General features: G+C 43.8%; 1 long non-coding RNA gene across 11 annotated transcripts in view; it reads right to left on the reverse strand.

The window, feature by feature from the left end:
• The window catches only part of Gm36251, an 80,074-nt gene that overhangs the window by 45,009 nt on the left and 20,154 nt on the right, over window positions 1-14,911 (reverse strand). For 3 of the 11 annotated variants that reach the window (XR_871292.3, XR_871289.3, XR_871290.3), the window contains 4 exons: window positions 12,372-12,497; window positions 9,840-9,925; window positions 9,298-9,358; window positions 7,571-8,583 (listed from right to left, as the gene is read on the reverse strand). This is a non-coding gene — a long non-coding RNA (predicted gene, 36251). Of the gene's footprint in view, window positions 1-7,560; window positions 8,584-9,297; window positions 9,359-9,839; window positions 9,926-12,371; window positions 12,498-14,911 lie in introns of those variants that run through there. The other 8 variants (XR_001779308.2, XR_871293.3, XR_379903.4 and 5 more) reach the window with 5 other exon arrangements.

The raw sequence follows: 14,911 nt of genomic DNA on the forward strand, positions 1-14,911 counted from the left end.
TTCAGCTACTTTGCTATGTTCCGAGATGCCCATTGCTGCGTTTAAAGGGCTTCTTTACGTTTTACTCAAAGTTAGGCGCTCTGTCTCTTGATACCTTCTCGATATGAATGACTGAACATTCATTTTAATTTCTTTTTTGGTTATTAATGTAAGCATTTAGCTGTCCCGCATGACTTCATTCTCAGCCTTATTACATAGTGCTATACTTAAGATACTAACATATCCACTTCATTGCCTTTGAGCTGGAAATTCTGAGAGACATTTTTAATTTTCAGATAACATGTCCATTTGTTTTTGGAGGCTTGTGCATGCATTGATTATATCCAATGGTAGGTTTCATTGGGGTGTTTCTGTATGCTTGCCTTACCTACCCGATCCTCCCTTACCTACAACCCCTGCTTCTTCCTGCCTGTGCCCTTGTGTCTTCTCCTTTAAATGTAGACTTCCAACCAGGAGGGGAAATAGACATTTGACCTGGGTGTGACTGGGTTTGACTTAGTTAGATTAGCATGAAAAGCCTCACATCCATCCTGCAATGAGCACGGCTTCTTTAGGGCTGGAAACAGTCCAGTGTTGATCCTATGCTTTCTTTTTCTTACCTGTTAAAGAACACCAATGTTGACTATGTAACGTGTCTATTGTAAATAGTCTCATGCTAAACATGGGTCAGTAGCTGAACACATTTTAATTTTTCCTCCAATTTTTATTAGGTATTTACTTCATTTACATTTCAAATACTATCCTGAAAGTTCCCTATACCCTCCCCCCACCCCACTCCCCTACCCACCCACTCCCACTTCTTGGCCCTGGTGTTTCCCCTGTACTGGGGCAAGACCAAGGGGCCTCTCTTCCCAATGATGGCCAACTAGGCCATCTTCCACTAAAAATGCAGCTAGAGACATGAGCTCTGGGGGTACTGGTTAGTTCATATAGTTGTTCCACCTATAGGGTTACAGACCCCTTCAGCTCCTTGGGTACTTTCTCTAGCTCCTCCAAATTGGTTTTTTTGAGAAAGGGTTTCTCTGTGTAGTCCTGGCTGTCCTGGAACTCACTCTGTAGACCAGGCTGGCCTTGAACTCAGAAATCCACCTGCCTCTGCCTCCCAAGTGCTGGGATTAAAGGCGCGTGCCACCACTGCTTGGCTCACATTTTAATTTTTTACTTCCTCTGGTTAAAGAGAAACCCTTATGCCATTCTCAATCTATTTGGGATAGGCTAACTCTGTGTGTGTGTGTGTGTGTGTGTGTGTGTGTGTGTGTGTGTGTGTGTGTGTGTGTGTGTGTTATGTAGGTGTGGATGTGAAATTGCTCATCTTTACGTGAGCCCTGGCAATTGAACTAGGGTTGCCAGACATGGGCTGTAAGCATCTCTTCCTGTTGAGCCATCTCCCCAGCCCCAGTCTAACTACATTTCTAGTACATCAAGTGTAAATGTCTTATTATGGGAAATCCCCAGAACCTGTCCACAGATCTCATGATGTTCTGTACTTGAGTTTTATTAGTACCGACAGGGAAGAAAATTTTTACCACCCTGATCCTTTTTTGAGTTTCTTCTCAACTTCTTGTAGGTTAAACTGTGGTGTTGAAGGTTATTAATTTAGCGCATAAACTTAGGCAGCTGCATCAAGAAAATGCCCGACTGCCTTGTTTCATGCCTCTCCTGTCCTTTCGATCCTAGACACAGCTGGAATCAGGCTTAGAAGACCCTGTGCTCTTACATGTGTTAGATTCTCATTAAAACAAACCGAGAAGCACTCAGTTATGAATGTAATCATAAGGGAGGCTTTGGGACAGGTCTGGGGGGGGGGGGGGGCAGGCACTGATTATGACACCACAGCTCATCTAACTCTGGCACCAACGGTCCACCCTTCACTCTTTGTAGCTTGGAATTCACTACAAAGTTATCAGTGCTGGCTCCAACAGAACATGTCCCCCAGTGTTGAGCAGACCCAGAGCCTCCTGTAGAAACCCAACCTGGGTTCCACCTTGCACATCTATGTTCCTTAGGGTTCCATCCTACACTGGCTTCTGTTCTCACTGTGGAGTCTGAGAGAATCTCCCACAGACACACACCGGATTCCACGGCTGTCCACACTCTCCCCATATTGAACACTTGCAGGGCTTTCTCTCTCATCAGAACATATGTGCTGTGCACTAACAGCTCTCTGGGCTCTGGTGGCCCAGACAGTTCTCTCAGTTGAATCTGAGGACAGGCTATTTTACTCACTCTTTCCTTGGCTGGTCTCAGGCTTTCATGGGCTGCAGTCTTCCGTCTCCTATAGCCTGCTTCTCCCTTCTCACCCCAAGCCCTGCATAACCTTCACTATCTCCTCATCTGTGCTACATCCATGCTACTCCATGTGCAGCCATCAAGCCTGGTGAAGTTGCCCTAATGCTCCAGGAGAATGCCAGCCTCCCACCTGGAGCCCTTACCTCTATCTTTTCACCATGTTCTGCCCCATCTGCTTCCCATTTGCAAGTCAAGAAAACTTTGACATGACAAATACCCCTTCCAAACACATTTGAAGAGACCTCCTCTACTCCAAATCTCAGTGAATAAAACTAATTCCACAGGGTGCCACAACAGACCACTATAACCTGGCTGTTTTCCAAGTCAGCATCCATGATTCCTGTCCCATTCAACACAAGACGATTAATATGTCCAATGTTTCTTACACCACAATTTTTAGATGTGAGCTCCGTGCTGTGCCCTCCAGATTTGAACACACATCTTGTCAGTGCGCAGTGCTTGACTAGCATCTTCTGGTCTCTCTCTGCTCCCATGCAACCCGACTTTCCACATCCATCTGTGGCTTCTGTCATAGGCAACAATGTGTTTAATAGCAGTCCTACATTTTTTTAGGTCTAATCTTAGAGCATTTAACAATTTGATGGAACAGATATTAACATCTAGGCAACTTGAAGCCTCCCTCACCCCCAAAAATTCACTGACTATTATAGAACTTGAAATGGGTGTGTACAGACATCCTGGAAAAACCCATGAAAGCTCGATTCAGTTCCCACTACATTATGGTGCATAAGACATCACTGAAGATTCACTTGTAGAATAAACCACCCTCTACTGAGTCTACCCGTGTAAGGATAGACTGGCAAAATAATGTCTTTTCTCACTGCTTCTACTAGCCCCCAGAGTCCCATTATTCAATTTTGAACATGTACATGTATTTGTATATATAGATATAGATGTACACACACACACACACACACACACAAAAAACCAAAACCATGTTGATATTGTGCACTAACTTTTCCAAGTGTAATCTGTGACATTTGGTATACAGATTTTAAGTTCTCTTCAGATCCATTATTTTTAGCTTTACTGTGCTTGACTGACTTGAATTCTTTCCTGCAATAAAAGGGGAGAGGGTACAAATGTGCACAGCCAGCCAGTATCACCCTGATGCATCATCCAGCAGCCTGTGACTCTGGCAACAAGGGAAGAAGATTATTTGTCCCTTTTTTGTGGTTTTTCTCATGGTAATGTGACTCTGAACAACAGGCCCCTGTTCTCTTTCATGCTTGCTCCCCGCACAATCATTTTTTTTTTAACCACTCTATCCTAAAATTGGAGAGGAAGTTGCCTGGTTGAGCTGGACAATGGAGACACCTCTGGTCTGCAGAGATAGAAGGCAACCCTACCTTCTCCAGTTGGCAGCAGTCAACACACCACCTGCTCCCACACTGTGACCTTTGATTCACATGATTTTGCCTTTGTAATTGCTGAGTCATTCATTGTGTTAAATCGATTCTTCATCTCAGAAAAAGATTCCAAAATGTAGACTGAACAGCCGTGCTCTCGAATGGCCTCTTAGCATCTCATTTCACACACAAAAAGAAATGTTTCCTCTGCCGCTGGCTTTCCAAGATCTTCAGTCTGACCTGCAATTGCTCAGACACTCACTCTATACTCACCTCCCAACTACCGATTGTGCCTTATTCTAGCTTATCTCTGACACTGATACTATGTATTATAGACCAGGCGCCATTTAAGAGGAGATTCACTTCCTCAGGGTTAGGTGTGTACATGTGTAACTGGGAATTGTGCACATGAAAGCAGGTGCCCTCAGAGTCCTGAAGAGGGCCTCGGACCTCCTGGAGCTAGAGTTACAGGTCATTGCGAGCTGCCCACATTGGGTACTGGGACTAGAACTCAGGCCCTCTCTGTGAGCAATATGTGCTCTTAAAAGCTGGGCCATCTTTCCAGCCTCCTCCCTCAATATTATTAACCAAAAAATCTTATGGTTGACTCCATTTGGCCACTACAGAATTTCTAAACTTAAGGAAGGCAGAGGAGCCCGTATGGTTTAGTAAAGAGAAAGGAAAAATGCAAAGACAGACAGACTTGGGTAAGGTTATTTCTATTCCACACATTAGTTGTCTGGCTTTGGGCAAGAAACTTGTCTCTCTGGTCCACAGAGAGACTGGAGGGGTTTGAAGCACATCTAGCTGGTGCTTATAAGGACTATATGGAGTATGTGAAACACCTGCCCTACCTCCTGGAGTTCTCATTAGTGAAGATGGGTCCCTTTCCCTCCTTCCGACTTGCATCTCCCTGGATGTCTCGGCTGATGAATGATGGAGCTGTTTGGGAGATGCATTTGATGAGGCTTCGGAACGGTCCTTCAGAGTTTGCAGAGGGAAGGGAGAATCTGATAGATATTCCTACATGCATGTCACAAGAACTGGGGCACCACAAGATGAAGCTCTCCTTAATCCTCCGTCCAAAGACAGAAATCTAGGGAAACCTATGCTGTGAAGCCTGCTGATCAATAATAACTTATGCTTGCATATCTCACTACACACTCAGAAAACTACTCAGTTCCAGCAAGTATTATACATCGCTTCTGCAAGTCAGAAGTCTGTGATTCAGAGAGGTTAATAATAGTACAATTAAAGAGGACCCTGGCTCAGGTGCAAACCAGACTGTCCGATTCCCTTCAGCTACCTGCTCCTATAAACTACCGAATCCACACAGTAGGCATTTGTTACTTTCCTTGTGCCTGTAACAAAATACCCAGAGAGGAAAGATTTCTTTGGACTTGTGGTTTTACCGACTTCTGCCACCGCTGCTTGGCCACCAGCATTTGAGCAGAACGTGAAGGCAGAGAACCGCTGCCCACATCATGGCAGACAGAAGCAGAAAAGCAAGGAGGCTGACACTCAACTAGCTTTGTCTTTTCCTGTTTCTTATCTCCAGCCCACGGGCTGAAGCCGCTAATACTCAAAGCGTGTCTTCCTGGCTCTCTGGGAATGCTCTCACACTCCCATCCATGCCGAAGTCTTCCTTGACAATCCACTAGATAACTCTAAGTCCGCTCAAGCTGACAGTGAAGATTAGCCACCACAGTTGGGTACTGAATGTGTGTGTGCCAGTCTTCATTTTATACAAAGCCTGTTTCCAGAAAGTTCTATCATTCTCTCACTGTCAGCATCTCTGTCCTGGATGTATGGTCAGTATCAAACTTCAAAGAGCTTGTTCTGGCTCCAGTGAGCTCACACAACTCTTCTGAGTGGTCCCCACTCATCCACGAGCACATGGAACTGTTTTCTTCTTAAGAAAAACTACAACCTCTGATGCTTTCTACGGAGGTGACAGCAGCAGGGGACCCAAGAGAAGCAGGCGAGGACCAGAGCCACAAAAACGTCAGCTATTTGAGAAACCCAAAGCACCTGCTTTCTTTAAGATGCCAACCCAGCCCCTCGCCAGACTCTGCCACGCAAGAGCTGCAGTTTGAATTATCAAAAACAAAAACAGATCGCTGGTTAAATTACTCTGATTATTTCTGTAAGGAAACAATTACACCTAATTACAGGCAAGGCTGAGGTGTTGCTTCCGTAATGAAACCAAGGGGGCAGGCGTAAGTTTGAGATCTCATTAGCCAGCTTCTCCTAGCTTCTAAATATACCCCCATGCACTTCCCGCTGGTCTTTTACCGCGGGATTGATTCGAAGCCAGGAAGGTCTTCATAAGGGCTTACTAAAATAAAACTCCACTCTGGAGGCTTCTTTCTGTATGTGACTTTCGTAATTCTGCTGAGATGTATAAAATAGAAGAAAGTGGGATGTGACCAAAGCGGCCACTGGGCACACCCTCGGCTCAGCACCTGAAGGCAGTAAAGTGTTTGTCTCTCTATTTGTGAGTCATCTGTGTCTCAGGAAACAGTTTAAGCACTTGACAGTACCCAAAGTTCCAGTCTGATTCTAACTCAGAAATTCTGTTTTCAAGATCAGTCTTTGTCTCAGGTTTTTAAACATAGAGTTTCATAGAGTTGCTTTATTTCATTATGTATTTATTGAGCCAGGGTTGCTCGTAGCTCAAGCTGGTCTCGAACTTGCTATGTTACTGAGGATGGACTTGAATACTTGACCATCCTGTTTTTGCCTCCCGAGTAATGGTGATTATACTATCACATCTGGTTATGCCATGCTGGGATCAAAGCTAGTCTAGACCTCTACTGACTCTGCTACATGCCCAGCCCCAATTATAGAATTTTGAATCCAGTCTTAGATTTCCCACAAAGGGGAAATTAAGGAAGCCCAGGCAGGGCTGAGAGAAGGAGATGGTTGGTGGAAACAGTTCCTGCTCACCAGCAAGAAGAAATAGCAGCAGAAGAGTGGGCTTCAGAGGGTGGATATTTAAGGCTATGGAGAGAGAAGTAGTTTCTGTCCATTGAATGCAAGGTCCCCTGCATGTTCTGAAAAGTTCCCAGCAGCAAAATATCCTAGCATGGAATAGCCTTTATCTTTAAAATCAGGATTGACTCAGAGTCCCCACCACCATAAGATGGGGGAATAAGAGGAGAGTCACAGAGGAGAGAAGGGCAGCCAGATCATACCATGTCATCTTAAAATAGTGGGCAGAAGATAGAATGATACCCTGAGAAACATTAGGGTTCAAAACCCAAGAACATACAAGGTTTAACTGACTTCTTGAAGATTTTGACAGGACCACATCATGAGATGGGAGGCTTAAACAGTATTGTCTTAAAATGAATAGGGTGGGAGACAGGTAACTGGCTTTCTTCTGACTCTTTTGCTGGACAAGTAAGTCTGAAGGTGGCTGTGAGTCTAGTAACTGGAGCCTAGTGTCCACTTCCTGAGGTTGTTACTGAATACAAAGGCTAGAGGTAAACACAGAAGCATCCTTGGAGGTTGTGCACATCCAGAGCTTAGCTGTGTCATCACACCATTTGGATGCAGTCATAGATGCTAACTCTGATGGTTTGCATATGCTCGGCTCAGGGAGTGGCACTGTTAGAAGGTGTGGCCCTGTTGGAGTAGGTGTGGTCTTGTTGGAGGAAATGTGTAACTGTGGGTGTGGGCTTTAAGACCCTTATCTTAGCTGCCTGGAAGTGAATATTCTGCTAGCAGCCTTCAGATGAAGATGTAGAACTCTCAGCTCCTCCTGCACCATGCCTGCCTGGATGCAACCATGTTTCTACCTTGATAATAATGGACTGAGCCTCTGAACCTGCAAGCCAGCCCCAATTAAATGTTGTACTTATAAGAGTTGCCTTGGTCATGGTGTCTGTTCATAGCAGTAAAACCCTAACTAAGACACTAACCATACAGAACTGATAAATGAGGAGCTGTGGGAATGTCAACACTGTCTGCACACCATCCTTTTGTTTGGAACTTCACCAAGACAGAGAACAAGATGTAAGTCGTAGGCTGAAGGATAAGGAAGCAAACAGCCCAGACAGTAGTTCTGTAGGGCCTGTGGTGTCAATTGCCAGAGCTTGAGGCTGAGCTACAGAAATTAGGAAAAACTAAACCAAGTCTTATAAGAGTGTTTTATTCCCAAAGATTTGATGGTTTGGGTTGCCCAAAATAAGAAGTTATCACTAGATTCCAGAAGCTTCCCAAACTCACACCCTCAATAAAGGCTTCCTCCCTCCCTAAATTCCCTCCCAGAAGTGGCTGAGGAAGGTGTGAAGAATAGGACAATCTTCCTTCCTGGAAGCCAGGAAAACGATGCTCAGGGTGTTCCCACACATGGCCACGAGTCTCTGGCATCTCAGTCATCCAGATGCATTAGCTGTTTGGCACTTCCCACTGTTCATCTTCACAATCCCTCCTTCTAAATCATGATCCTTATGGCCTTTTCCTCCAGAAAAACAGACAAGTTAACGGGCAAGCATGACTTATAGACTGCCAAAACCATGGAGCACTGTGGAATTGTCTGAAATCATCAAATCCAAGAACCCAGGGTTTAAATCTCAATCTAGGGACAAAGGGGATTTCTCACATGCTCGCCCTGCAGTACTGGGTTGGTTGCTTTTCCTATTGATGTGAGTGAATGCCCGACAAAGGCAACTTAAGGGAGGGTGGCTCGTGACGCTTGTGGTTCAAGGGGATACAGTCTACCGTGGTGGGAAAGGCATTGTGACAGATGACTCTGCAGTGCTGGGAGCAAATTTAAGCATCCTTACTTCTCAAGTGATAAGGAGGTAAAGAAGAAGGAATTCCACCTGGATTTCTCCTTTTCCCCTTTGCACTCATGTTGAGACCACAATCCATCATTCTCAGCTTAAGCAAGTTGACCATCACCAATACCAGTGACCTTGTGTTGTGGTTGTCGTCATGGGAACAAAGACACAGTTAGTCCCCACCTTGCCCTTTGCTCAAGCCATAACTCTTTCTGAGCCACTTTTTCCCCTTGAAAGTCATCCAATTACTTGACCTTCTGTCATGGAAAGAATGACCTCACTCTTCATCACGCTTCTGGCACCTAGTCCCCACTAATTCTCTAGAACTTTCTAGTACTTAGGTTGTTTTATTGCAAAATCAAAATACAGTGAAAAGCTACTTTCTCCTTAAACTCTCTGTGTGTGGTGTATGTAAGTGAATGTGTGTGCACATGTGGTATACATGTGTGTGCATGTGGAGTTCAAAGGTGAATGTCAAATATCTTCCTCAATTGCTATCCACTTTATTTTCTGAAACATGGTCTCTCACTGAGCCTGAGGCTCATCCATTCAGCAAAATTGGCTAGCCAATGAGTTCAGGGTCCCTCTGTCTCTACTTACTCAGTGCTAGGGTTGGGTATCCCAACATTACAGGGGCTTTATGTGAGTGTTATCCAAACCCCACTGACTCAGTTGCCTCCCTATTCCAAATAGCTTTTCTCTTGGCATGTTCTGATTCCTGACTAGCATAATCAGGACTTGTCTGTGTTATTACATCTTCTGAATAAGTGCTGCACCTGATTTAAGACAACAACAATACTCTAGGATAGAAAAATAAGATGCTCATTTTCTGCTTGTTCTATACATACCCATCTAGCTGGTGTTGTGATAGAATTTCACAGATGCGATTAAAGTCCCAAGTCGGTTGATCTGAAAACGCAAAGGCCATCAGATGGATGTAATTAGTTAGATGAGCCCTATCGATGCAGTGCTTTCTCAAGTGGGAACCAGAGGAGGAGGGCAGAGGAAAACTGAAGCTTTAGAGGGATTCAGCAAGCCTGTGCTGACATCAGATGGAAGCAAGCTCACTCTGAGAAATGCAAGCAGCCCCTGGAAGTCAGAAGTAGCCCTCAGTCAACAACCACTACCAACATGCGTGTGAGTCCCTTAACCTCAGGAGCTGGACTGTGCCAAGAATAGAAATGAACCTAGAAGAGAGACATTCGCATCCAGATAAAGACTCGGCAAACCTCAGTCTTCTGCCAGCCCAAGAGATGAAGCCAGCCATGACCGGCTGTGTGGTCTGACCCACAGAGCTGAGAGCTACTGTCTTAGTGTCCTCTTGCTGTGAAGAGAAATGATGACCACAGCAACTCCTATAAAGGAAAACATTTAATTGAGGCTGACTTACCGTTTCAGAGGTTTAGTACAGTGTCATCATGGTGGGACGCATAGACACCTGCAGGCAGACAGAAGGCTGGAGAGGTAGCTCCACATCTGAATCCAAAAGCAACAGAAAGAGAGAGTGACACTGGGCCTGGCTTGGGCATTTGAAACCTCAAAGCCCAACCTAGTGACACACTTCCTCCAACAAGGTCACACCTCCCAATAGGATGAGCCTATGGGGGCCATTTTCATTCAAACCACTACAACCACTAAAAGAGAATCAGCTTCTACATATATGAGAATATATTTCACAGCAAAAGGAAACCTAATATATCGTCTGTCACTTTTCTCATTCTCTTTTGTGTGTCAAAAGTGTTGTTGTTTGTTCCCTTGTTTTTCTGATTCATTTAAAGAACTTTGTTAATTTATGGTTACCTGAAATTTGAGTGACCCATACCAAAGTAAAAATTGTTTTTGTGTTATCTGAGTGGGAAGTTTCTGAATACCGCACATATTGGTTGCTCTCTTGATCATATTCTAGCAAGTATGCGACTAAATACTGTTTTATGCCCCTCTGACTTCTTCATCCCCAAATGCACATTTAGTAAAGTATTTGATTCTAACAAGTCATGAAAATGCTAGAATGTCTTCCTTCTCTCTCTCTCTCTCTCTCTCTCTCTCTCTCTCTCTCTCTCTCTCCCTCTCTCTGTCTGTGTGTGTGTGTGTGTGTGTGTGTGTGTGTGTGTGTGTGAAGTTATTTTTTTGTGGGCATAGTTTCTCTCATTAACTCTTTGTCAATTAAGCCCATGATCTATTCTTCAATTCTTAATTTTCTCTACTGTAAATATTTGCACTTCCGTATGTTTTCCTAAAATATCTCTCTCTCTCTCTCTCTCTCTCTCTCTCTCTCTCTCTCTCTCTCCCTCTCTCTCTCTCTCTCTCTCTCTCTCTCCCTCTCTCTCTCTCTCTCTCTCTCTCTCTCTCTCTCTCTCTCTCTCTCGGTTTTGTTTTGTTTTTTGGTTTGTTTGTTTGTTTGTTTGTTTGTTTGTTGAGACAGGGTTTCTCTGTGTAGCCCTGGCTTTCCTGGAACTCACTCTGTAGACCAGGCTGGCCTTGAACTCTGAAATTTGCCTGCCTCTGTCTCCCAAGTGCTGGGATTAAAGGAATTTGCCACCACTGCCCAGCAATTTCCAATCTCATTATATACTGTTTTCTTCTTTTTCCTACAGAACTGATTCCTACTACTATGATTATGATTTAAAAGTTCTCATTTCCTGATGAGCATGGAAGCACATGCCTTTGATCCCAGCACTTAGAAGGCAGAGACAAGAAGTTCTCCGTGAGTTTGAAAGTAGCCTGGTCTACACAGCAAGTTCCAGAACAGCCAGCGCTATACAGAAAAATTCTGTCTAAAAAGATCCTTGTTTCCTATATTTTCTCTAGACTATAGTTCACTATAGGCTTGCTTTTTCTGCTTGTTTAGTTACAATAGCCTAATAAACTCTAGTTGCCTTGTAATCCTTCAGTGTATCAGTCTAATGTAAACATCTCTACTAAAATTGAATATCAAGTACACCGTTGCGTCCACTGAGTTCCTGGACAACAGATACTATGGGATGACAGAACTGGTAGGTCTCAGGTAGAACAGTCACAAAACCCCAGGCTTAAACGTGACTGTTACTATGCACCTCTTAACTCCTCATGATCTTTGAGCTCATAACTCTTAGTGGATTCAGCAGTAAAGGAAGGCTACAGGATTATTAATGGCTGTGAAGCTAAGTGAAACTTGGCCTTGTTCAAGGTACAGAGGAAATACTCAAAGGACATCATTCTTTCTCTTACCAGAACTTGGTATGTGTGTGGGTGTGCATGTGTGTGTTCATGTGCGTGTGTGTGTGTGTGTGTGTGTGTGTGTGTTTCATTCCACAGCGAATCACAGCTCAGTGCCATTCTCCCAGGAATAATGAAAACTCTTAGAAGAGACCCTGTTTCATCCCTGTATAATTTCCCTCTAGCCACCTTCATATCCCACAGTAGAATGTTTTCTATCATTAGTGAGAATTCAAGGTCCAAAAGATAGGTCAGTGAATGAAAGGGTAATCACCAAGAATCAATGTTGATCCACCTTTTACTTCTGAAATAGAACCAAGCATTTTATAACAAGTTTACTATTGCTGACCAAGGTAGCACTCCATGATAGATCATCTCAAGGGGCATCCAGCTCATGGTGTGCTATGTCATGCCTCATGCAGTTTCCATCAGGATGCAAGTGATGGGATCCCATAGAACTATGTGCCTTATGCTCCAGACCAGGTTTTAAAAATTCTCTTCAAGATATGAGAAAAGAAATGGCAAGGTGAGACGAAAGTGCATGGAAGTGAGCTCTACTCCCAACTGCCCACTGCTTAAATTACTCAAATTCAATAGAAGCAGCCCTGCCTATGCTGTGCGATGCTGGCAATATTTTCCCCGATCCCTGAGGTCATCTTTCCTGTAGGACGCTGTAGTCAAGCTTTAATTCCCCTCCCCTTTCATTTTTAATTAAAGCCACCATTACCTATTGACTCTGCAAATTCTTCTGAAAGTACCAGATGAGACAGAAGGTTCATTACATTCAAATCAATTCCCAGGCTGGCTATGCCTCTTCCCAGGCAGTGGGCCAAGCCCCGTGGGTCTTCTGAAACTGAACAGAATGAAGACCCTGAGTGTCAAACACTTCACCAGGTCCTGAGGCTGTCCAGAGGCCTTGGCCATAGTTCTTGTGTCCCAGCAACGTCTCTAACTCTCCCTAGCCTACACTGCTCTCCCTACTGGAGAGACTGTATTCAAGTAGTCAGAAAGTGTCTTTCAAGCAAGAGTGATGTTGAACATGAAGCTCTCTAACACCTGGCCTAGATCTACACCATTCATAAACCCACAGAAAACTAAAGCTCATAGAAGACCTCAAAATTACCAAGCCTCACATCATCTTTTTCAAAATTGTATGATATAAAGAAATATTTCTGATGAGTCATTCGGAGGTATGAAGTCTGGCTTATGAGCACCCGAGAACTCTGGAGCTTCTATTATTTTATATGTTATGTCTCTGTTCATAGAGGAGGAAGCCAAGGTCCAAGGGTGTACAGTAAGCTTTCATTGCCAGATTGGGCAGATTACTCAGTGGTTAAAGCATTTACTAGGCAAGCAGGAAGGCCACAGTTAATATCCCCAGAACCCACATAAAGACTGGGTGGGTATAGTGACCCACCTGTAATTCCAGAGTTGTAAAGACAGAGACAGAGGATCCTCAGAGCAAGCAAATGAGCCAACTTGCAAGCTCTGAGTGCAATTGAGAGTGCTGCCTAAAGGAATAAGAGAGCAACTAAAGAAGGCTCATGATGTCAGCATTGGGCCTCCATGTACATACTATATACATACAGCATACACACACAGACACACACAGACACATACACACACACACACACAGAGCTATTTGAACATATATAGACACATGCACAGAACACACTCATATGTTAAAAAATATCCATTATCCACTGAAAGCCATGAACACAGACTAAGTCCTTCTATTCTATCCTAAATGGTTTTCACATTTATTCTGAACAGAAAGAAGAACTATTTTCTCTTTTAATTTGGAAGACAACAAATGAAGTCATACCTCAATGCATTCTTCTGGCTTGTGGTTCCTTTATTTCCCCCAGGCTTATGTTTATTTAAAGCTTCATTAAACTGGAGCCCTGGTGAGCCAAGACCAGATGGACCAAACCAGGGAAGGTGAAACCGAGCAAGATACAGTGTGCTGTCTTTGTGTCCATTCACTTGTTCTTTATCAGGGTGGTGGGAAGCCTTGACTCTGAGGGTGCCTAGGGCTCTCTACCCAACCCTGAATACCCCAGGCCCACCAAGGAATCATGGCAAATCTGAAGCTCTGGGGACATTGTATATATGCATAAGGCTGAAGGCAGCCTACATGTAAATTTCTGTTCCAAGAGATGCCATCCTTGCTGCCTCCCAAATGTATGCTCAATTGTTCTACCAAATACAACCAGACTACAGGATTGAATAAATGTCAATGAAATCCTGTCCCTGAATTACAGACTTTAAGAAAAATATAGCCACTTCTATATTCAATGATTAAAACAGTTTTAACTTTCTGGTGTGTACAAGTGTCTGTTGCTTAAATATTTTAATTTTATATAGTACTTTATAACCTATAAAGAATTTTTTGTAACCAATTCCTTTTGATTTTTTTCATCTTTACACTGCTACACTGGGACAATAAAAAAGAGATTTATCATTATATATCTGTAGCTAAGGAATATGAAAGTCAAAACCAAATGACATTTTGAAAGTCACATGGTTAATTGGTAAATGCTAAGACTACAGCACAGGAGTCAGTATCTCTGCTTCATGTTCACCTCATGCTGCAGGGCTTGTTCATGCCTCAGAAGCACTCAGTGTGCACCCATAGCAACAGTATCACCTACCACCAAGCACCCATAGCAACAGTATCACCTACCACCAAGCACCCATAGCAACAGTATCATCTACCACCAAATGCCCATAGCAACAGTATCATCTACCACCAAATGCCCATAGCAACAGTATCATCTACCACCAAATGCCCATAGCAACAGTATCTACCACCAAATAGAAGTGGCTCCTCTGCACAGCCACCATCCAAAGCCAGGTGTCAGCCTCAACTACAACCTCACTCCTGCCAAAGACAAGGCTTAGCTTATGAAGGTTTCTCCCCATACATCCAGGAGGGAAGGTAACAATCATGTTGTGCAAAATGCCAGAAAAAGAGATTACGCATGTTCCCATATGCTTCGAATTCTGTAAGAGTCTGCAGTCTTAACCCTTCTCATGCAGGACTTGATACCTCTCTAGATGTAAAACCTACAAGAAATTCTGTACTTGTTCCCAAATAGTGTGTGTATACATGTGTAGTGTATGTGTTCTTTTGCGAGGATGCTCGTGTATATGTATGTGTATAGGGATGAGTACAGAGCTCAACGTCAGGTTTCTTTCCCAACCATTCTTAGCCTTACTTTTTGATTCAGGAGCTTCCACTGATCCTGGAGGGTACTCATTCAG

The sequence above is a fragment of the Mus musculus genome, chromosome 9, assembly GCF_000001635.26.
Source record: "Mus musculus strain C57BL/6J chromosome 9, GRCm38.p6 C57BL/6J".
Classification (NCBI taxonomy): domain Eukaryota; kingdom Metazoa; phylum Chordata; class Mammalia; order Rodentia; family Muridae; genus Mus; species Mus musculus.